This window comes from Plecotus auritus, assembly GCF_963455305.1.
Source record: "Plecotus auritus genome assembly, chromosome: 9".
Classification (NCBI taxonomy): Eukaryota; Metazoa; Chordata; class Mammalia; order Chiroptera; family Vespertilionidae; genus Plecotus; species Plecotus auritus.
The window spans coordinates 38230804-38253551 of NC_137783.1; the positions used below are offsets into that span (position 1 = coordinate 38230804).

Below are 22748 nucleotides of genomic sequence, written 5' to 3' on the forward strand. Positions count from 1 at the left end.
CTGAGCCACGTGGGCCAGGGCAAGAGATACTCTCAGATTGTGGACTAAGAGCTTAGCTGCTTCCTGGGCTTACCTGCTGTTTCCACTTTGCCCAGATATCTGTTTTTCCTTGAGTCCCAAGTGGAAATGCTGTAAACACATGTGCTTTGTAAAATGCTTCAGAAACCAAGGAGGGTTGTGGAAGGTTGTTGAGGCTCAACTGTACAAGATTGGTGTTAGAACCCTCTCCTAGACTTCTGACCCAGGCTCGTCATTGACTCTGTGACCCCAGACCTCTCACCATGACCCTGTTTTCCATACAGCATTACCAACACCCCAAGGGTTTTGTGAATGCTCACATCCAAACAGAGGCACTGGGAGAAATATCAACGCCACAGGCTGTACATGCTGGTGAGGAGTATGAGGCAAGAAAGACAACCATACATTCTCAGACAATAAGATCAAGAAAATACTAAAGTCTTTGGATGACAATAAGTGGGGGTGGAATCTATCTATATAAAACCCTAATATGCAAATAGACCGAAGAACCAGTTGCTATGATGTGCACTGACCATCAGGGGGCGCGCAGACCATGGCAGGCATCAGCCGCGGCTGGTGGTGGAGCAGGTGAGCAGGGCGCCAGACCAAGTCAGGGTGCCGGTCGCTGTCATCAGGGCGAACCTCTGGTGTTTATTGAAAATTCTTTGCTCCTGTGTGCCATGGCCCCTTCCGGTGCTCACACCTGCAGCTGGTGCCGGCCCCACTTGAATCCGCTGCCAGTGCCAGAGCCGCCACCTGCATCTGCTGCTGGCTTTGGCCCCGATCTCTTGGTGCCGTCAGCGGGTGCAAGTGGTGGCTCCTGGCCCCTATCACCCCTCAGGGCTTCTCCACCTTCCTCTGCTCCTGAGGGGCAATCAGGGCAGCAGCCGCCACTCACACCCGCTGCTGGTGCTGGCCCCAATTGCTCTGCACCGTTAGCAGGTGTGAGTGGGGATGGCGCCATCAGCGCGTGGGAGCAGTGGCGGCGGGAGCGGGGCTGCCAATAGACAGGGGGCTGGGGCCAGGATGGGAGGGGTCAGGCAAGGGTGCGGAGGATGGGCCAAGACCCACCCCTGTGCCCACCGCAGCCTCTCGGCCCACAGTTCCTTTCAAGGTGCACGAATTCGTGCACTGGGCCCCTAGTTTATAATAATAGCGTGACTATAGTGCTGGATTTTAACTGTTTTCAGCTTAGATTGGAAAGTCAGTAACCAGCACTGTAAGGGGTACTTTCTATGTGATCAGACTCCTTTCATTAGGCATAGAATTTAATAATTATTTCAAGCTTAAGAATACGTTTTGACTTCAAATTTTGTATTTGCTTTAGGTGCTATTGCAGGTGAGGAGGAGGTGGAAGAGATAGAGGATGGGGACAGGGAAACAACACAGTGCCAATCAATGCTGACCCTAAAGAGATTAAGCAAATGTCTCCAGAAGGTCCACCTTTTGAGTAAACATACCAGGGAGGGTTGCCTGGTGCTGCAGAGGACTATAGAAGGCATATATTTATAGCAATTTTTTAGTGCAGAAGAACACAGATATCTATAGGGGACACAAGGTGAACAGGATGGGGACATAAATGCAATTTGAGCAGTGACTCAAGTACAGAAAAGGAGACTAACGGCCTTCCAAAGGATTTCAGCATCAAGGGTTGGAACAAAGAAGGTTTTGCTGTCTAGTAACCAGATTGGGCCATTCCCTGACATCTATCTGTTTGCAGCCTCTGATCCCTAAGTCTCCTTCTAGCCAGAAAACTCCCGTCAGGATTACCTCCAATATATGAGCTCATTTCTCTGCACTTACTCCCAAATGGTCAACATCGATTTGCAACGTTAATGAAGTAAGTACCCAACTATCCTTGTTCATGAGCTATTACCTTGGTATTGATTGTAGCCTTAATTGACAATTACTTGAATGGGTCGGGCTACACCGAGCTTTTATTAATTTTTCGTTGCAATGCTCATTACTAAACTACATTGCAATCATGTAACAATGTAAACTCCCCACTGTGGCTTTCTGAACTGGAAAATTCCACTGGCCATTTCCCAAACCTGTTTATCCTGAAAAATAAAGAATTTGGTGTTGTTAAATTTGATATCAGGAGTCTAGGCCTCAATTCTGAGGGAAGAGAATTGTGACTTTGGCCGAGACAATAAATAGAATGTGCTGAATTATTTGTCCTTCACTGTTATTTCAGAGGATATGTGTTATCCAGAGACTTGTTTCCCCCTCCCATTGCTGCCCAGGGGACCAGTGAATTCCATGCTGTTGTAAAATTACATTCACTCTTGTAGCTCCCTTTCTTTCGTTCTTTATTTAAATAAAGGGTGGAGAAGGTGCATCAAGGTAGAGGTTTTAGAAATTTACATTTCCTTTAGCTGAGCCCTATAAATAGATTTTTTTTTTTTGCCACTCTCACAAACAAAATATTTGATTTCAAACTTTCTTAAAATAATAAGCAAAATATATTAACTATTAAGACCCCGTTGGAAATGAAAGTCAGAGCATCATCATGGGCTTGCTTGTCAGTACTTTCAGATATCGTTTCTCCCAGAAACACATTTGGATATCATTTTCCTCTCATAGCAGGACTTCAGAAATCAGAAACGATTCTGGCCTTTGCTTCTTAGAGAGCCTCACACTAGCCTTCCTTCAGCACCCTCTTGTGCTTGACCATCTCTAAACATGTTGGGATTATAACTGTGCATGTTAGGCTGAATTAAAACCACATTTGGAAAATGGGAAAATATAATTGTAGGGGTCATCCTTTCTGGTTTGTGGCTAAGACTAGCTGAGTTTCGGGCATCTGATGAGAGAAGACGTAGGGGAGGTAAAACATGTTTCCTTCACCCTCTTATTATATTAACTATCAGTTCAGTAAGAGGGACCTGTAAATTAAACTAACAAAGAACAGGTTAACAGGAGAAAATTAATACATATTAAATTTAATTTGAAGTGCATGGAGGCCTCACAGAAAAGAAGGGACTCCCCAAGGAAGCAGTTAGACTTGGAAGCTTATATACCATTTTAACCAAGAGCAATAGATTGTGGAGAAATGACTAGACAAAGGAAAGAGAGATTTGGGCTCCTAAGGGTGGTAAATTATGGGGACACAAATATATGAAGGAATCTAATAGTAGATAAGGATTATTTAGTAAGGTTTGTTTATGCAGCCCCTTCAGTGCTGTCTCTGTCTCTCGTAGTAAGGTCTGTTCTCCCCTTCCTGGTATGAGAGAGTAAAGGGGGAAACTTTCACAAAGGAAAATGTATGCACTGCTCTTAGGTAGATCGGGGAGGGCAGAAAGTTCCTCTTGTGTCTGCCATTTCTCAACTGCCTTTAGCTCAAAATAATCTTTAAACCAAAGTGGCATATTTTGGGGTGGAATATTTTTATATCCTTTAGAGGTGTTTCCGAAATATGACTTATGATATTGGATTTAGCCAGAGCAATGAACATAATGTGATACAAAATTGATTAGAGTTGGAATTCATTTTGTTATGAACTAATAAATTGAAACCACTCCTGTGCTTTTCTGGGAGAATAACTGGTACAGCATAAGAGAGGTGATTCAAAGGTTTATCCATAAAGGAAATGCTGAATTCTTGGCCTTGTTGCTCTAGAAATATAGCCAGTGAATATCTACACAAATTTCAGGAAAAAATATTGACTGGCATCCAACAAATCCATCTTTCAATTAATCAGATTGGTACAGTATTTATTTGTCTTGTTATGTTGATCATTAACCTCATGGGAAGTCAATGATAAGAAAACTGGCTCCTATTAGAGAGGATGTTTTGAAAGAAAAAAAATAACAGAGATATGTTTACTTTGAGTACAATAATCTCTGCCTTATATGAAAAGGCTACGAAGTGTGATGGAAAATGCCCTGCAATAGGAATCAAAATTCTTATGTCTTAACGTCTCTAGGCCTCATTATAAAATGAGGGATTTGGTCCATATAACTTCTGAAAAGATTTCTGTGCTCTTAAATACTATGATTTTGGTATTGAGACATTGAGTCACATGCAGGAAAAATAGTGGGACAAGTACTATACTGGGAAGACAGAGCATTCCTTTGAGTTTTTGTTCCCTTAGCCAAGAGTGTGACCTTGGACAAGTCACTTCACCCTCCTAGGCCTCACTTTCCTCCTCTGTAGCATGAGGTACTATTGAGAAAGGTAACCTGTACAATCCCTTCCACTTCTTAGGTTCTTCAATTCAATGTGGAAAGTAATGGTTCCTGTTGTAGTTACTTCTATTTGTAGACTTGAAGAGGTGATAGTACCCAGTTACTTAATTAGACACTAATCCAGGTGTTGCTAAGAAAGTTATTTTGCAGATATGATTAATATATACAATCAGTTGACTTTGACTAAAGGAGATTACCCTCAATAATGGGGGAAGACTTCCCCCAACCTATTGGAACTTCTTAAAAGCAAAAACTGAGGTTTCTTGGAGAAGAAAAAATTCTGCCTCAAGACTGCAACATTAACTCCTGCCTGAATTTCCAGTGGTTAATGGTCAACATAACAAAACAAATAAATACTGCACCAATCTGATTAATTGAAAGATGGATTTGTTGGATGCCAGTCAATATTTTTTCCTGCCCTGTGAATTTACAACTTGCCAGCACCCACAATCTGTTTTTCTGGAGAACCCTGAATGAGACAGCGCTCCAGGTGAGATGGTAAATTTATGGCCCTCAAAAGAAGATGCTCTGGTGTTTCTTCTACTTTTTATGGTAGGAGTAGGGGTAAAAACAGAGCACAGGTTATCTCAGTAAATATATTCAGCTCACAAACATTTCTTCCTTGACTCTATACAGTTTGTTTGTTTTGAATTAGTTGTCAACCTTAAAAAATATGGAGGTATCACTTAAAGTGTGAGTTTGTCATTCTCTTGAATAATTGGAGATCTAGCTACCTGAGGCCTATATTCCTGCAAGGAAATACAGCTTGAGCTAAATCCTCAAACTGGGTTACTTGTCACCCTGGGGGTACAAAAAGACTTTCCAAGGAGCATCAAGTTCCAGGTACTCAGCTTCCATATGTTCTCATTTCTAAAGCTGACCTGCTTGGCAACCAGCTTGTCTTCTGAGCCACAGGTTCGTCCTCCTTTTCTCACTCCCCTTTACAAGCATCCTTTTCAAACTTTGCAAAATGTGGTGGATGCAAAGATACACTGCCTGGCTACCCCTTCAACAGAGGACTTGCTCTTTGTAGTAGGTTGAATGGTGACCCGCAAAAGATAGATCCATCTAGAAACTCAAAATGTTACCTTCTGTGGCATAAAGGTCTTTGATGATATAATTAAGGTAAAGAGCTTGAGATGAGATCATCCTGGATTACAGTGGATCCTAAATCCAATGACCAGGGTCCTTATAAGAGACTGAAAAGTAGAAAACAGCCACAAAGACACAGAGAGGAAGGCCATGTGCAGACAGAGGTGGAGACACATCTGCAAGCCACTGACACCAGGGAGAGAGGCATGAAACAGATGCTCCCTCAGAGCCTGCAGAAGGACCCACCTCGGAGGACACCTTGATTTTGGACTTCTGGCCTTCAGAACTGAGAGAATAATTTTTGTTACTTTAGCCGAAACCGGTTTGGCTCAGTGGATAGAGCGTCGGCCTGCGGACTGAAGGGTCCCGGGTTCGATTCCGGTCAAGGGCATGTACCTTGGTTGCGGGCACATCCCCAGTGGGGGGTGTGCAGGAGGCAGCTGATCGATGTTTCTCTCTCATCGATGTTTCTAGTTCTCTATCTCTCTCCCTTCCTCTCTGTAAAATATCAATAAAATATATTAAAAAAAATTTTTTGTTACTTTAACTCATCAATGGCAGCTTTAAAAAACTAGTTCACTGCCCCTTATGGGGAGTTGTTTCGGGGTCTGCCTCAGCTGCAGAGAGCCACCCTGACTGAGGTCACAGACTTCAAAGGACAGCCCCACACCTGGTGATGGAGCCGATGGGGCATAAAGACCTGCCATCTTGCCCTAGCCGGCTTTGCTCAGTGGATAAAGCGTCAGCCTGCGGACTGAAGAGTCCCAGGTTCAATTCCGGCCAAAGGCACATGCCTGGGTTGCAGGCTGGATCCCGAGGGGAGGGGCGTGCAGGAGGCAGCCAATCAATGATTCTCTCTCATCATTGATGTTTCTATCTCTCTCTCCTTCTCCCTTCCTCTCTGAAATCAATAAAGAAATATATATATATATATATATATATATATGTGTGTGTGTGTGTATATATCTATATATATCTATATATCTATATATCTATATCTATATCTATCTATCTATATCTATATCTATATCTATATCTATATCTATATCTATATCTATATCTATATCTATATCTATATCTATATCTATATAAAAGACCTGCCATCTCAGCCTGTCACCAAGACAACTCTAATGGGCAGTTCACTTCAGAGCTGCTACTGGCTTGGCCAAGACTTCACCAGCTCCCCTCTTTCAGGGCTCTCTCTCTCCTCTTTCTTTTCTAAGGGGTTGATCCCTAATAAACATATTGCCCTCAACGTTTATGTTCAGCATCTGCTTCCAGAGAACCCAGTCTGCCATGCAAAAGAAATACACACCTTTTACCCATCTCAAGTCTTATTGTGGTGGACCGCCTCAGGGCGTTACAACTTTCTGGGTAACAAGAAAACTATTGGAAATATTGTTATTGCTGTTTTGAAAAAGTTCCTATTCCCATTTATTGTTTTTATAAACCAGTTTCTCAGCCTTTATATCTATAAACATTAAACATGGGAACAGATTCGGTGCTGAAACCTATCTCATCCTCAGATCAAGAAATATTCACTCATGCATACAGGAACTAATTGGAAAATAAAACCCCATCTATCTTATATAGGTATGCATTTTAAATAACATTTTAATTTTGTGGTTAATTATTATTCATAAAAAATTTACAAGTATATTGAGGTTGTTTTAATCAATATTTCCAGAAGAAAAAAAATGTTAATACCTATGGCCTTATGGTCACAGGAAATAAACTTTCAATTTGTATTTTTATTTATGTTATAAAGAAGGATGAAAGTGTGGTAAATAAAACAATTCAAATCAAACATTATATTTGAAGAATAAAATTTTGAGGGGGAAGAGAAAATAAAACATGAGTTCAAGGAAAGAAGATAAACTTTCTGTTTGCCAAATAAGAACTTGTTTGTGTATTTTTTTTTACGGTTGATGGTGTTCATCAAATTGCTATGGGGCTTAAACTCTATAGGAGTGATAATTTTTTATTTTAAAATGTCACTATTTACAGTACACAATAAATTATCATTTAAAATAATTATTGACCTTATGATGAATAATTTTAGGTGTTTATCTAAAATCTGAGAAAAGCGTACATAGTTTTAAAAAAATTTTAGGAGGTTTATGAGCAAAAAGATTTGACTACTACTAATTTGTGTTGCCTGCTGGCATCTGTGGGCATTTCAGTCTGTGACTCCTGCTTTAGCTAAACAACTGATTATGTCTGTGCTAAAGCCCGTGTCAATCCCATGCAGTTTCTGGAAGCATTATCTCCCCCAGGTCTCTGAGGAACCAACAGACCTGCCAGGGAGGAGGGGGTTGAAATAGAGTAGGGTAGCTTTGTCTAATTCCCAAATAAGGTCTTTTTGAAAAATATATTTTTATTCATTTCAGAGAGGAAGGGAGAGGGAGAGAGAGATGGAAACATCAATGATGAGAGAGAATCATTGATTGGCTGCCTCCTGCACGCCCCCTACTGTGTATCAATCCCGAAACCCCAGCATGTGCAATGTTCGGGAATCGAACTGTGACCCCCTTGGTTCATAGGTCAACACTCAACCACTGAGCTATGTCAGCTGGGCCCCACATAAGCTCTTTAATAAAATCAAGGGTCACAGGGCAATGCTCTAAGGGGCAGGAGAGACTGACTTACAAATTTCCCCAAAGGAATTTAAGAGAAGTTGCTCTTTCGATACCCCCAACCACTTAACCTTCAGCTTTCTCTCTTCCCCTTCTTAATGAGATCCCATTACGAGTTATTAACTGTGTACCATTGCTATTCCTTCCAAAATAATAAATCTATACTAATAAAAGGGTAATATGCTAATTAGACCGGGTTGACTGGACATCTTCCAGACGTCTGACTTTCTTCCCAACAAAGCCATGGTCCAGGGGCTGAGGCAGAGGCGGTCAGTGGCGATCAGGCTTGCAGGGGAGCAAGCAGTTAGGGGCGAGAGCAGGCCGGCATGGGAAAGCAAGCAGTTAGGGGTGTGATCAGGCTGGCATGGGGGAGCAAGCAGTTAGGGAGCAATCAGGCCGGCAGGGGAGCAGTTAGGTGGTGATCAGGTTGGCAGGGGAGGGGTTAGGGAGCAATCAGGCTGGCAGGCAGAGGCGGTTAGGGTTGATCAGGCAGGCAGGTAGGTGAGTGGTTAGGAGCCAGCAGTCCTAGATTGTGAGAGGGATGTCTGACTGCCGGTGTAGGCCTGATCCTGTGGGATGGGGCCTAAACCAGCAGTCGGACATCCCCTGAGGGGTCCTGGATTGGAGAGGGTGCAGGCTGGGCTGAGGGACACCTGCCCCCATGCACGAATTTCGTGCACTGGGTCTCTAGTATGATTATAATAACGACCAGAATTTATTGAGTATTTACTATGTGCCAGGTGGGAAAATGAATGAGCTTTAGAGCTGACATCAGAATTCCTCACAGGAAGAGAATTGTCTTTTGATAATCTATTCATAAACCCTGTAAGGGACTGATTCTAAAAATCATCCAGAGGAGGCATAGGAAAGCAAGAAAATTTTGGAAAAAAATTATTACAAATAATATCAGCCAGCACCTTTATAAACGCTCACTCTGTGCCAGGCATTGCTTTAAGTACTTGATGTACAGAAATTCATGAAATCTTCGAAATCACTCTGATATTATCCTCATTTTAAAGATGGGGAAAAACTGAGAAATAGAGATTTAGCAACTTGACTCAGTGCTAATAAGTGGTAGAGCGTTGCCTGGCTGCAGAGTCTGTGCTCTTATCTATGCTATATCAGGACATTTTAATAAAATGATAATAATTAAACCAATATGGTGTCACTTCATCATAGAGTAAGAACATAGAATAGAGATCAAAATCAGACCCATAGATAGAAAATTAACATATGAAAATTAGGCATTTCAAATCAGTAGCAAAAATGAAAATAAATTTCTATTTCACACCTATACCAAATTATATTCCAGATGGATCAAATGTTTAGGAATGTAAATGTATCAAAAGTTTTTAAGTTCTAGGAGAAAATACTGGAATATTTTTATAATGTTGGCATTTCCTTCCAGGCATATGAAACCCAGTATCTATATATTTTTTAAAGATTTGTATCTTTAGCTACATATAAAGTAAAAACTTCATATACAGGAAAAATATACCATAAGTAGGAAGAAAAAACAATACTCTGAGAAAACATTGCAAATATATACTAAACAAAGACATAGAAACCATAATATATAAAAAGCTTCTGTAAATCCACAAACAAACCCAAACAATACATTAGGATAAAAAATATAAACATGAATTCACTGAAAAACAAATGCAAATGGCCAGTAAACATAGAAATAGGTGCATAACCATATCAGAAGGCAAACATATGCAAAATTTACAAATATGGGATACCGTCATAAAGAAAAATATTAGCAAATATTAAGATATGGCAAGCCTTTGGGGAGAACATTGGTAGTAGCTCTTTCAGTAGAAAATGCATATTCTCTTTGTTCTAGTAATTGTAAGGAGAAATTATCATGTCTCCAATGATCAAGGACATAGAATGAGTCCACATGTCCCTCCTGGGTCAAGTTTCTGCATCTCAGCCTGGTTTGCAAGACCCTTCATAATGTGGGCCCACATACCCACTCAGTGCTACTTCCCCACATCAATCTTTCACCCCAACCCTGACAGGTCACAAATAGCATTCCCTCCCCCTATGCCTTTCCTCATGCTTTTTCATCTTCTTGAAGGACCCTTCCTCCTTGCTTCCATCTCTCCTCACCTGTTTCAAGGCTAAGCCCAAACCCCATCTCTTTTATGAAGACAGGTTCTTTGCACAGCACCCCAGCAAGTAAGGGCTCAATAAATTCAAGCTCTTGTTGCTTTACTAGTATTGACCCTTAAATATCTACTCTCTCAGGTGACTCTCCAATTTTGGGGGCTATGTTTTCTTTATAATAAGGTTGAAAGTCTCTTGAATACAAGAAATACTTTGAGCTTCCCATGTAAAGGCAGTAGAGTTTATAGGGTTTTAATATCAGACAGACCTGGGTTGGACCCAGATCTGCCATTTTTTACCTATATTTCAAGTTATTTCACCTGTATGCACCCACCCATAATACATGCTAAATCAATTGTTACTATAATGAGTATGGTTGCTTACCTGCTCTTTGCATCATCCTGCCCATCTATCAATGTCAAAATAGAATCACACCCATGGAAAGTAGTCAGCAAACTCTTCATGCAAGCTGATTAGCTGGAGGTCCAAATGTATTCCAGATACATGTAAAGAAATGAAATTGGACCACTTCTTACACTATATACAAAAATAAACTAAAATAAATGGATTAAAGACTTAAATGTAAGACCTGAAACCATAAAATTTCTAGAAGAAAATATAGGCAGTAACTTTTCGACCTGAGTCTCACAAATATCTTTTTGGATATGTCTCCTTGGGCAAGGGCAACATGAACAAATGGGACTACACCAAACTAAAAAGTTTTTGCACAGTGGAGGAAACCATCAAGAAAACAAAAAGACAGCCTGCTGAATGGGAGAAAATATTTGCAAATGATACATCTGATGAGAGGTTAATATCCAAAATACATAAGGAACTCATATAGCATAACACCAAAAAAATAAATAATGCAATTAAAAAATGGGCAGAGAACCTGAATAGACATTCCTCCAAAGAGAACATACATATGGCCAACAGACACATAAAACAGATGCTCAATGTCACTAATCCTTAGGGAAAGGCAAACCAAAACCACAATGATACCACTTCACATCTGTCAGAATAGCTATCATCAAAAAGTCAACTAATAACAAGTGCTAGTGAGGATGTAGAGAAAGGGAACCCTTGTGCATTGCTGGTGGTATTGTAAATCAGTGCAGCCACTATGGAAAACCATATGGAGAATCCTAAAAAAATTAAAAATAGAGCTGCCATACAACACAGCAATTCCACTTTTGGGTATGTATCTGAAGAAAACAAAAACACTAATTTGAAAAGATATATGCATTCCTATATTCATGCAGCAATATTTACAAAAGCTAACATATAGAAGCAACCTACATGTCCATCAATAGATGAATGGGTAAAGAATCTGTGTCATTTAGACATATATACATATACATTTATGCATATATGTATATATATGATATAATATATATGAATATTACTCAGCAATAAAAAAGAATAAAATCTTGCTATTTGAGATAACATGAATGGACCTACAGGGTATTATGCTAAGTGAAATAAGTCAGACAAAGACAAATACCATATGATTTTACTTATATGTAGAATCTGAAAAAACAAGCAAAACAGAAATAGACCCATAGATACAGAAAACAAGCAGATGGTTGCCAAAGGAAAGTGGCTGGGGGCATGGGTGGAAATAAAATAAATTTTAAAATTTAAATAGTCATGTGTTTTATGAAATGCATTCTAAGCGACACTGTGTGTATATATCTGTGTGTGTATTTTCTCATTCATTCATTCACTCACTCATTTATCTAAGAAGAATTCCTTTTAGTTTGCTTTTAAGCAGGCTAGTCTCTATTCTCAGTTTAGATTTTAGAACTGGCCGAAGAATCAATCTTGACTCGTTGCTAGGAAACTCTGTTTTTGGAGCAGAAGTTAAGAATCAATTTCCCCATGCTTTAAAGAACATATATTTAAGTAAATGACTTCCTCAGAAATATTGATTCATTCCAAAAGCATGTCAGTAATATGGAAAACAAGAGGATTTTTATGTGGAAGCTGCATCTTGACAGCGAAGCAGACATGCACATGAGAAACACATATTTACGCATGAAATCCACATCTTGTTCACAGAGAAAGTAGACTTTAATGTAGTAGTAGAACTATTTATGTAATGAACTCTCATGGGCTATTGCATAAATAATGATTCCTGAACTGTAGGAATGTTTTTTATGCGAAAAGTGCCTTTGTGAACTTTCGTAAGAATTTGGTTTTGTGATTACATCAAAGGCTGAATTTATATTAGCAAATGAAACTTTGTGAAGACATGAAGACATTTTCTAATGGAAGCATCATAATTAGAAGCACATTTTCTCAAAAGATGTGTTTTGAAAAGGCTCGGGCCTGCTCATGGCCCCAGTGTCTTGCCAAGGATTCTCTTGGTCAGCAACTGGTTTCACAAGCGTTCTCGGACCTCAGCAAGCCCTGCTCCAGGGAGGGGTGCCAGCCAGCCTGGGAGATGTTTCTGCAAGAACTTTTGGCTGCCGCAGCCGCCTAAAGCAAATGTTTGTTTGCTGCAGTATGTGAATCAAATGCTTTTGTGTGAAAACACTTGCTAGAGAAACAAATGTTTGTTTTGGTAATCGACATTTGGACTGTTGGAACATTACCACTTACGATATTGGTTTGAAAAATATACATTTAATTTGGAAAGCACCAGTTAGTATCAAGTATGTGACACAGATCTAGGCTGTAAGGAAATGAGGTTGAAATTGGACCCAAATTTTTCACTTCCCCTTGTCAGATCTGAGTAGAAAAATGGTGCCTTGTTTTACATGTTGTTGTATGTTACTGAGCAACCGCATAAAAGAAAAAAGTGATTTACTTCCTTCTAGAAGCGTATGACATAAATTATCAAAGATAGAAGCAAGAGTGTATTTATCTAGTATTAATATTTAAATGCCATTTTCTATTGAATGTACCACATGCTCTATATTAATCTTTTAGACTTTGTACAAATTGATGTCTCCTAAATGGAAGATTTCTCCTAACAGGTCACTTTTGATTATCCATGCTAACTGGCGGGAGGAAAGGTACAGACACTCCCAAACAGCAGGTGATGCAGAAATAAGCTTTGGCTTCAGAGAACATTAAATTTTTTAGCAGCAGAAAGAAACTAATTACATTTTAAGGGAGAGAGATTTTCAGAAAGAAGCTTTAGGGATAGGAGGGTTATTTTCTGTGTTGTTTTTTTAAGAGAGTTGTTTTTATTTTAAATATATCATACATGGTCATAAATAGTCCACAAATAGAAAATCAAACTACAGTATACTGAGGTTGAGGCTAAAGTTTTTTAAATGAAATATTTTATTTCTTTCCTGTACATTTTAAAGCATATTTTTAGTTCTGATGAAAGCCAGGCATATATGTAAATGCATTTGATTTTTTTTTTTTTTTTTTTTTACCACTATGAGTTTTTCTCTTTTGTGAAAGTAAACTGTAGGATCCAGGTTCATCTGAAAATTTATGAGCTGAACCTATAAAACCTATAATCAAATCACTATGTACTTAATAATAAAACAAAGTTATAACCCAACTTTTTTTTTTCTGCTGGCCTTAGTCCTATTTGATCATTAGCTTAAAAAAAATAATATTTTGAAGTAAAAAAGGAAGCCAGTATCAGTTCAGAATAGCCAAATGGAAGGATTATTCATTAGAATGTTGAGAAACAGGACTTTGTGTCATGAATCCACCCATGGCTGTTTCCAGTTGTAAATTTCATTCCACTGTTGAGAAAGATAAGTGATATAATTCATGTATTTTTGAAGTACTTTGAGCTCCCTAGGACTTAATAATTCAAAGTTTTACAGTAAATTCCCATTTATTCTGAATCCAAACTACCAGAAAGCTGAAATAATGAGAACTTTTTGTGCAATTTATAAAATGGTAATGTCCCTGGAGCATTAAAAGATTCTAAATTTTTTGAATAGTCACAGAAAGATTTTTTATTCAGCATAATTTTGTGCTAAGAATGTTTGATAGAGTTCTAATTCTCTGAAGATAGTAATTAATCCATGTGTAGCCTATGGTAATTTCTCTTTTTAACTTCAATATAGAAATAGTATCTTTGCATTTCCAGGAAACTTTGGCTTTGTATTTCTAGCCTAATCATACCCTAAAATGTACGGTACATTAGAAACTTTACAGGTTAATAACGGATCACATGTGTCCTACTTTATTAGCGATAAATGGTTCATGTGGTTTCAAATTAGAAACACCCACTCAAGCTAGGTAAAGAAAAAGATATTATTTATTACTATGATACTGGGCTCTTTCATAGGACCCAAGCCTGTGCTTAGGCATAAACTGGATCCAAGAATTGGAGGTGTGTGGGAAACCCTGGGAATTTGCTTTCTCTGTCTCTCACCTCTACTTCACTTTGTATATCTGCTTCATCCTCTTCTCAGTCTGCAAACCAGTATCAGCTCTTATTCCCTCCACCAGGTGGAAAGTGGGCCCGATAGGGTAACTGACATCATGTATATGGGATCAGGCATTGGAGAAACACAAATCCTCTTCTGGTCTCACTTGAATTGTAAGAGGAGAATTAGATAGGCCTGCTGAAGTCAGGTATCCACTCTGTCTCTTTGCCTCCCAGCCCTCCCATCAGTGTATCTAATGCAGTGATGGGGAGGAGGGGACAGATATAGCCTAGGCACATGTTCAAAGCCATGGCTAGAGGAAGGGGCACTTACTAGAGAGGTGGGGTCAGTGTGAGCTGGAAGACCTACACCCACATTTCTGAAACGTTTTGGCCTCAGATTCACATGGTAGTCTTAAAATTTTTTGAGAACCTCAAAGAGTGTTTATGTGCATTGTAGCTATTAATATTTACCATGTTGGAAATTAAAACTAAGAAATTTTAAAATATTTAATGTTCATTCATTAAAAAATAACAAACCCATTATATGTTAACATTGATAACATTTTTATTAAAAATAACTATATCTTCCAAAATAAAAATAAATTAGTGAGAAAAGTAGCATTGTTTTACATTTTTGGAAATCTCTATAATGTCTCTCTGGCTTGAATAAACAGCATAACAAACAGCCTAATTCTCATTTCTGCTTTTGCATTTAAACTGTTACGTTATTTTGGGTGAAGTATATGTGAAAGCTGGCCTCACGCAGATATGGATTTGGGAAATGGAGGAATATTTTAGTTGCCTTTTCATATATTCATAGATATTTTTTGATAATACACCAAAACCTGACAAGAGATACTTGCAATCTGAAATCAGAGAAATGAACATTTTGTTGTCTGTTACAAAAGTATTCATTGGTTTATCACACACTTTTACCCAGGTGATCGTGCAATGGTCATTTGGAAAACGTTGGTTGACTGAATTATGCACATTTTCTAAACGTTGATGCATTTCATTATACAATATACATAAAATCACATTTTCTCATATCACTACCAACCTCATCAGGAGAGTTTTTAAGTATTGGGAAGCTGTCACATTTATGGTGTTTTCCAAAATCTAATTTTTACTTGAAAGCTTAAATTTTAGCTTTGGAAACAAATACTGTCAACTACATGACTTGTAATGACAGGCTAATTTCATTCCTTCTTGAGAAAACGTCTGCCAAATAACCAAGTCTAAATAACCATCATTTGTCTAAGTAACCAGTTGTTCTTTTAAGTAAAAATGTTTAAACAAAAAACAACCACAAAAAACAAACCCAGAGGCTAGTTGAGCTCACAACTCAAGCAACCGCAAGTGCTTTTTCTGGGGACAACCATCATGTTGGACATGCAGTGCGTTTCTTTCACTATTGTATTTATTTATTTATTTATTGGGGTGACAATTAGTCAACATGATAATATAGGTTTCAGGTGTGGGTTTCTATGTTATAAGATCTGTATATTGCACCGTGTGCCCACCGCTCAAAGTGCTTTATACATACTTCTTATTTCATCAGACAGAATATTAGAAACACATGTAATCAAGGGTCAATATTTAGTAAAATTAGTAATTTTTAACTGATCCATCAGGACATTAAACAAAACTTGTTTTCCTTCTACATGACAGTTAAGAATACTATAGTGACTACTAGTATAGCCTCCTGTTTCTGCTAAGATGACAGCAGTTATATTCATTATTCCTTATATACCATTAGTGAAAATGTCAACATAGTGAAGGCAAATTATCTTTTTAGTGTTATTGTGAAAACAGTTTTACTGTATCATATTGCTGAAAAGGCCCAGAGATATCATAGCCCCCCCTCCACCACCACTGCCAGGGATCTATGGACCACACTTAAATAACCACTGTTATACACTCACTTGCTAAGCATGCATTCATAGTAGCTGAAATCACTGAGCAAGCAAATTTTATTCTTTTGGTATAATTACCTCTTGGTAACAACAACAAAAAATGTATGTCCAGAGAGGCCTGGGGAAGGTCAATGGGGAAAAAAAGGAGACATATGTACTACTATTTGTAATACTTTAAACAATAATACAAAATTTAAAAAGGAGTAAAAAAATATATCCATATTCCATAGCAAAATATCACATTTTAAAAATTATAAAATTACAACTTTTCAGTAATCAGTCCTGGGGAGAATTTTGAAACTCAGACTGGCAAAGTTGGTAAAGAATATTCAAAACAATGAGTGCTGTGGTTTCTGTTTGATGGGTTACTTTGCAGGAACTGAGAGGGCCACGTGCAGAGCCATGTGGTATGCAATTTTCCAAATCACATAACATTAAAAATGCAAGGAAAGTCTTAATGCTTAAGCTACCACAAAAGGTTGGTGAGTTAAAATAATAACAATAAAAACTATAACACAAAACTAAATTTCAAAGGAGGCAGTTACCACGTGCAATATTGATTTGAGATCACCACAGTGAATATACTAAGACTCAGAGATTCAGGGCTAAAGGAAAAGTGATTTAACCCAGGCTCGACAATTTTCTGGCTATGTAACCTTAAGCAGGTGTCGCTGAACCTCGTGGGCCTGTTTTCACATGTGTAAAATGGAAGCAATAGCCCACACCCTAGTGTTTTTGTTGTAGTACATGAGCTAATGTATTTAAAGTGCTGAACAGTACCTGGCACATGACAGACATTAAAAAATGTAATTTGTATAAAATTTTTAAGAGGTAGGCAGCAGTGAGATAGCAGAGAAACCCCATTGCTTATCTAACAAGATAGTATTTCTTATACACTCTAAAAGAACCATTAAAACAAGAGTTACCGCTAATAAGCCAACAAAGGTAATAAAATGTAATAATAATAATTCTCAGTTAATCTAAAAGAAGGCAAAAAATAAAGGAAGAGGGGACAATAAACTGATGATGGAATAAATAGATAACAAATAGCAAGATAATAGTCTTAAATGTTATCATATCGATAATCACATTAAATGTATATAATCTGAATAAACAGCCCAATTAAAAAGCAGAGATTGTCAGGTTAGATTAAAAAGCAAGACTTTAATTATATAATGCCTACAAGAAACTTGCTTCAAATATAAAGACCAAATAGGGTTAATGTAAAATGATATAAAAGGCTGAACAGAGATGTACCAAGCTAACATTAATAAAAAGCTACAGTGACTATATTAATATCAGATGAAGCTGATTTTAGAGCAAAGATAGTCACAGGCAGTAAGAAGGTCATTTCACAAAGATAAAGGGATCGGTTCATCAGAAAGACATGAAAATTCTACTTTTATGAAACTAATAACAGATTTTCAAAACACATGAGTAAACACTGATAAAACTGCAAGGAGAAATAAATAAATCCACAATCACATTAGGGGTTTCAATGTCTCCCTCTCAAAAACTGACTAAACATGTAGGTTAAAAATTGGTACATATACAGAAGACTTGAAAAGCACAATTAACAACTGACCTTATTGACATTTATAGAACAATCCACTCAATGACAGCAGAATAGACATTCTTTCCAAGTGAACACACATGGAACACTTATCAAGAGAGATGTTTTGAGCCATAAAACAAATCTCAGCACATTTAAAAGAATTCAAGCCCTATAAAGTATGTGCTCTGACACAGTGATATTGAATTAGAAATCAATACCAGAACCATCTGTAGAAAAATCTCCAAATATTTAGAGATTAAGTAACACTCTTCTAAATAACTATGATCCAAGAAGGAATAAAAAGGGAAATTTAAAAGTAGTTTGAGCTGAATGAAATGAAAACAGCTGCTGCCGACACCACACTTAGAGGGGAATGCATGCACTACGTGCCTGTCGCAGTAAAGAAGAGCAGTCTCAAAATAATGATGTAAGTTTCCACCTTAAGAAACTAGAATGTAGAGCAAATAAACCCAAAGTAAGCAGAAGGAAAACAATAGTGAATTTAGTGGAAATCAATGATCTTGAAAACAAAGAAGCAATAAAGAAAATCACTAAAATAAAAACTAATTTTTTGAGATCAATAAAATTAATAAGTACCGAGCCAGACTGATCAGGAAAAACTAAGGAAGAAACAAATGATCAATATCAGGAATGAGAGAGGTGACACCACAGAGTCTACAGACATTAAAAAGGATAATAAAGGAATATTACAAACAATATTATGTCAAAAATTTAAAACCTAGGTGAAATTAATAAATTCTTTGAAAGATACAAACCAGGAAAGCTCTCTCAAGAGGAAATAGAGCACCTGAATAGACCTATATCTATTAAAGGAAATAAATGTTTCCATGCTTCCATGTCTCTGGATCAATAGACTTAGGTATCATAGAGGGAAGGGGGAAAAGGGTTGGGAAGAGATTCACCAAAGAACTGACATGCATATATGCATAACTATGGAAACAGATAATAGTGCAGTAGGCCTGGGGTGGGGCAAGTGTGGGGTGGAGGGGGTTAAAGGGGGGAATAAAGATTTTAAAAAACACAATAAACAAACAAACAAATAAATATTTCAGAGAAACTGTTAAAAAAGAAAAATCCAGGTCCAGATGGCTTTATTGGTCAATTTACAAAACAATTAAGGAAGTATAATACAAATTTTATGCAAGTTCTTCCAGAAAGCTGAAAAGGATGAAATACTTCCAACTCACTCTTTGAAGCCCTAAATTAATCTATAGATAAAATGTAATCCCACTCAAAATACCAATGGGAATTTTATAGAAATTGACAAGTCGATTCTAAAATTCATGTAGAAATGCAAAGGCTCTCAAATAGCCAAAACAACTTTGAAAAGGAATAAAGTTATAGGACTAACAACCTGTCTTCAAGAACTTATTATAAAGCTGGAATAATCATGACAGTGTGGCATTGGTGTAAAGACAGAAAAATAGATCAATGGGACAAAATATAGAGTTTCTAAGTTAAAAACTGACTTACTGATTATCTACAATGTACAAAGGCAATTCAGTGAAGAGAGAGTAGTATTTCAATGAATGCTGCTGAAATAATTGGATATTCACATAGAAAAAATAAATTTTGATTGATGTATCACACCATATACAAACATAAACTATAAAATGGATCACAGACCAAATGTAAAACCTAAAAACTAAAACTTTTAGAATAAACTATAGAAGAAACTTCAGTGACTCTGAGTTAGGCAAAGACTTAGATATGGCACCAAAAATATGATCCATGAAGTTAAAAAAATTGATAAATTCAATTGCATCAACATTAAAATCACTGTTCAGAGGATGAATAGACAAGCCACAGCCAGAGAGAAAATACTTTCAAACTATATATCTGATGAAGAACTTGTACCCAAAATATAAAAAGAACTTCCAAAACATAATACGAAAACAAACAATCCAATTTTTGACGGAGCCAAAGATTTGAACAGACGCATGACCTAAGAAGGTATACTGATGGCAAGTAAGCACATAGTAAGATATTCAACAGCTTTAATTATTAGGAAAGTGGAAATTGAAACCTCAATAAGAGAGACTACTACTTATCCATTTAAGTGACTAGAATTAAAAAGAGTGTCACCACTGTACATGTACAATGAAAATGAACAATTAAGTCAGTGGATGGTGGTGGTGGAAGCTGGGTTTTTCACTATTCAAGATAATCAAGGGGAGGTGGCTAGACTGATGTACGTAGTAATGCTTTAGAGTTGGGAAATTAGTTTAAACTCATGTTTAGCTTAATATAAATACATGCTTACAAACAGAAATATTGATGGATAAGGAAACATATACGTGTTAGTATATACACATCTCTCTTCCGGGTCTGTCAGCAGAAAGAGCCGGAAGCAAGAATGCCTCAGTAACAGTGCGCATAGTGATCTTGGTTTCTAACACCATTCTCCAATAAAGGGAACCAGAGTTTTGTGGAAAACTGGCTGATTCTAGGTTTCGGGCAGAAAATACATAGATGAGCCTGGAGAATTTTACAGTACCAGAAAGTAAGAAACTGCTCAAACAAAAACTCAGTGGTTGAGGTGTGTCAAGGCACACGGGGACCAACTAATAGCTAACCAGCTGAGGTTGGGCTTGTCAGATCTCACCATGGTCATATTATTCTTTTTTCCCTCCTTTTCATACTGTACCTTTTGGAAGGCAGTCACTATGTGTAGCCCTGGTTTAAGGAAAGGGGAGTTGATATATATATATATGTGTATATATATATACATATATACATATATATATACACACACACATATATATATATGTGTGTGTGTGTGTGTATATATATATACTGTATAGATAGATATAGATATAGATATAGATATAGATATAGATATAGATATAGATATAGATATATAGATATAGATATCTTTTTATATATCATACTAGAGGCCCAGTGCAGGAAATTCATGTACAGGGGCGGGGGGTCCCTCAGCTGGGCCTGCACCCTCTCCAATCCAGGATCCCTCTCACAATCCGGAACCACTGGCTCCTAACCACTCACCTGCCTGCCTGCCTGATCCCCCTAACTGCCTATCTGCTCTCCCCTCCTGGCCTGATCCCCCTAACTGCCTATCTGCTCTCCCCTCATGGCCTGATTCCCCTAACTGCCTATCTGCTCTCCCCTCCTGGCCTGATCCCCCTAACTGCCTATCTGCTCTCCCTTCCTCTCCACACCCTTTGCATCCCAGGCGCAGGCATGCTGAGAGCTCTCTGCCGCAGCCCCGCCCCCATCCTGATTGGTCATTATGTGATGACATCCTGGACAATTTGCATATTCCTTTATTATTAGTACAGATATAAAAAGATATATGGGAATTCTTCTTCCTTGTTCTTTATTTATTCAATCATTTTTTTTCTTTCATAATTGAGATTTTATTGTTTTGAGGATCAGTACACAGACATTTCAATTTGTACACAATTCTTAACATATGTATCAAAAATGTAAAGTCATGTAATTGTGATTCTTTTCTAAACAGTTATTCCAGTGACTTTCCAGCTTATAATTTAGAGGCTAACTTTTCTTAATAGAGTATCAAGTACCAATATCTTCAAATGTTGATACGCTGTTACATCAAAGTCCCACTAATTCACAATTTAATATCATATATTCTACATAATCAAAATTTCAATCTTTCACAGCACGTTGACAAAGTTACTAGGAAAACTGGACTACCACACCAAAGATGTTACAGATGCACAAAATCCTGACAGGGAGAGCCAAGATCAAGGAGTGGTTTTCTTTAGGAAATAATTCTACCAAAAACATGCGAATAGAAGTAATTTAAAATGTTCAAGACATAGCAAACGCATGACTGACTCCAAATTGCCATTTAGTATGCTTTGTATTATAGGATATAAAAACTACCCCTATCTATGGAATGTTAAGCTGACACCCAAGACAACCAAAGTCTCCCATATTCAATATCCCACTATTTTCTGGTTGTACCAAAAAATAAACACCCAGCAAATGATTTCACCTCTTAAAAAAAAGCATTTACACTTAAAAAAAAAATGGGATGAGGTGGAATTCCCTCCTTCTTAAAAATGTTTCTAGAGCTACTAAAAAACTTGCATTTACAAAATAGTTGATAAAAATATTCCTCTGGATTGCACAAGAAGGGAGACAGGGACCACTGATAAGACATGGTACACGACATGAATCAGACTGGGCTTCTTTTTCTCCTGCTTCATCTGAGGTTGGCCTCTCCTCGTTTTCAGTTTCTCCGTTTCCCGCAGGTGGATCTTCTTTAGGTTCCTGGTCAGCCACTTCGGCCTGCTTCCCCTTTGCTCCCCTTTTCCCTTTCGTTTGCGCTTTTTTGTCCGCAGACTTATCCTTTGGGCTTCGTTTCCACTTTTGCAGGAGCAGGTTTGGCTGACAACCTGGCCGACCTCCTCTTCGGCTCCTCCTTGGCCGCCCACTCTGCAGAGCTGACCTTCCTCTTGGGCATCGTGGCGGCCCGGCGCGTGCTGGGTGCCTGAGGGCCACGGCGTGCCCAGTGGCTCGGCCAACCTGGGCTGCCTGGCCGCTGCCGCGTCCCCCGCCGCCCAAGCTCTATTCAATCATTTTTATGGCTTCATGAATAGTTATTTTATACTTTGTGTTATAGTCCAACACTACTTCATTTTGTTGCTCAAGCTGTTCCAGCGTTGGCTATTTGAAAGTATTTTTCTGTTGCAACAAGATGTTCCAGACTCATCTTGTGCTGTCTCTATCCCAGAAATAGAATCAGCCATTTCTACAAAGAGTTTTGGTTCCTTTTAGTGGAGAGTAGTATTGAGAATCAAGATCTGAGCATTGGGTACACTTGTTGTTACTGGCATGCCATTATATCCAGACCTTCTTAGCCGA

The 22748-nt window shown here is 38.1% G+C and overlaps 1 pseudogene across 1 annotated transcript; it reads right to left on the reverse strand.

The window, feature by feature from the left end:
* Positions 1-2000: 2000 nt before the first annotated feature.
* Positions 2001-22347, reverse strand: LOC308257809 (non-histone chromosomal protein HMG-14-like; annotated as a pseudogene). The gene is made up of 2 exons: positions 22050-22347; positions 2001-2078 (listed from the first exon to the last, which is right to left on the reverse strand). The product of its transcript is annotated as a non-histone chromosomal protein HMG-14-like (transcript).
* Between the last annotated feature and the right edge of the window lie 401 nt (positions 22348-22748).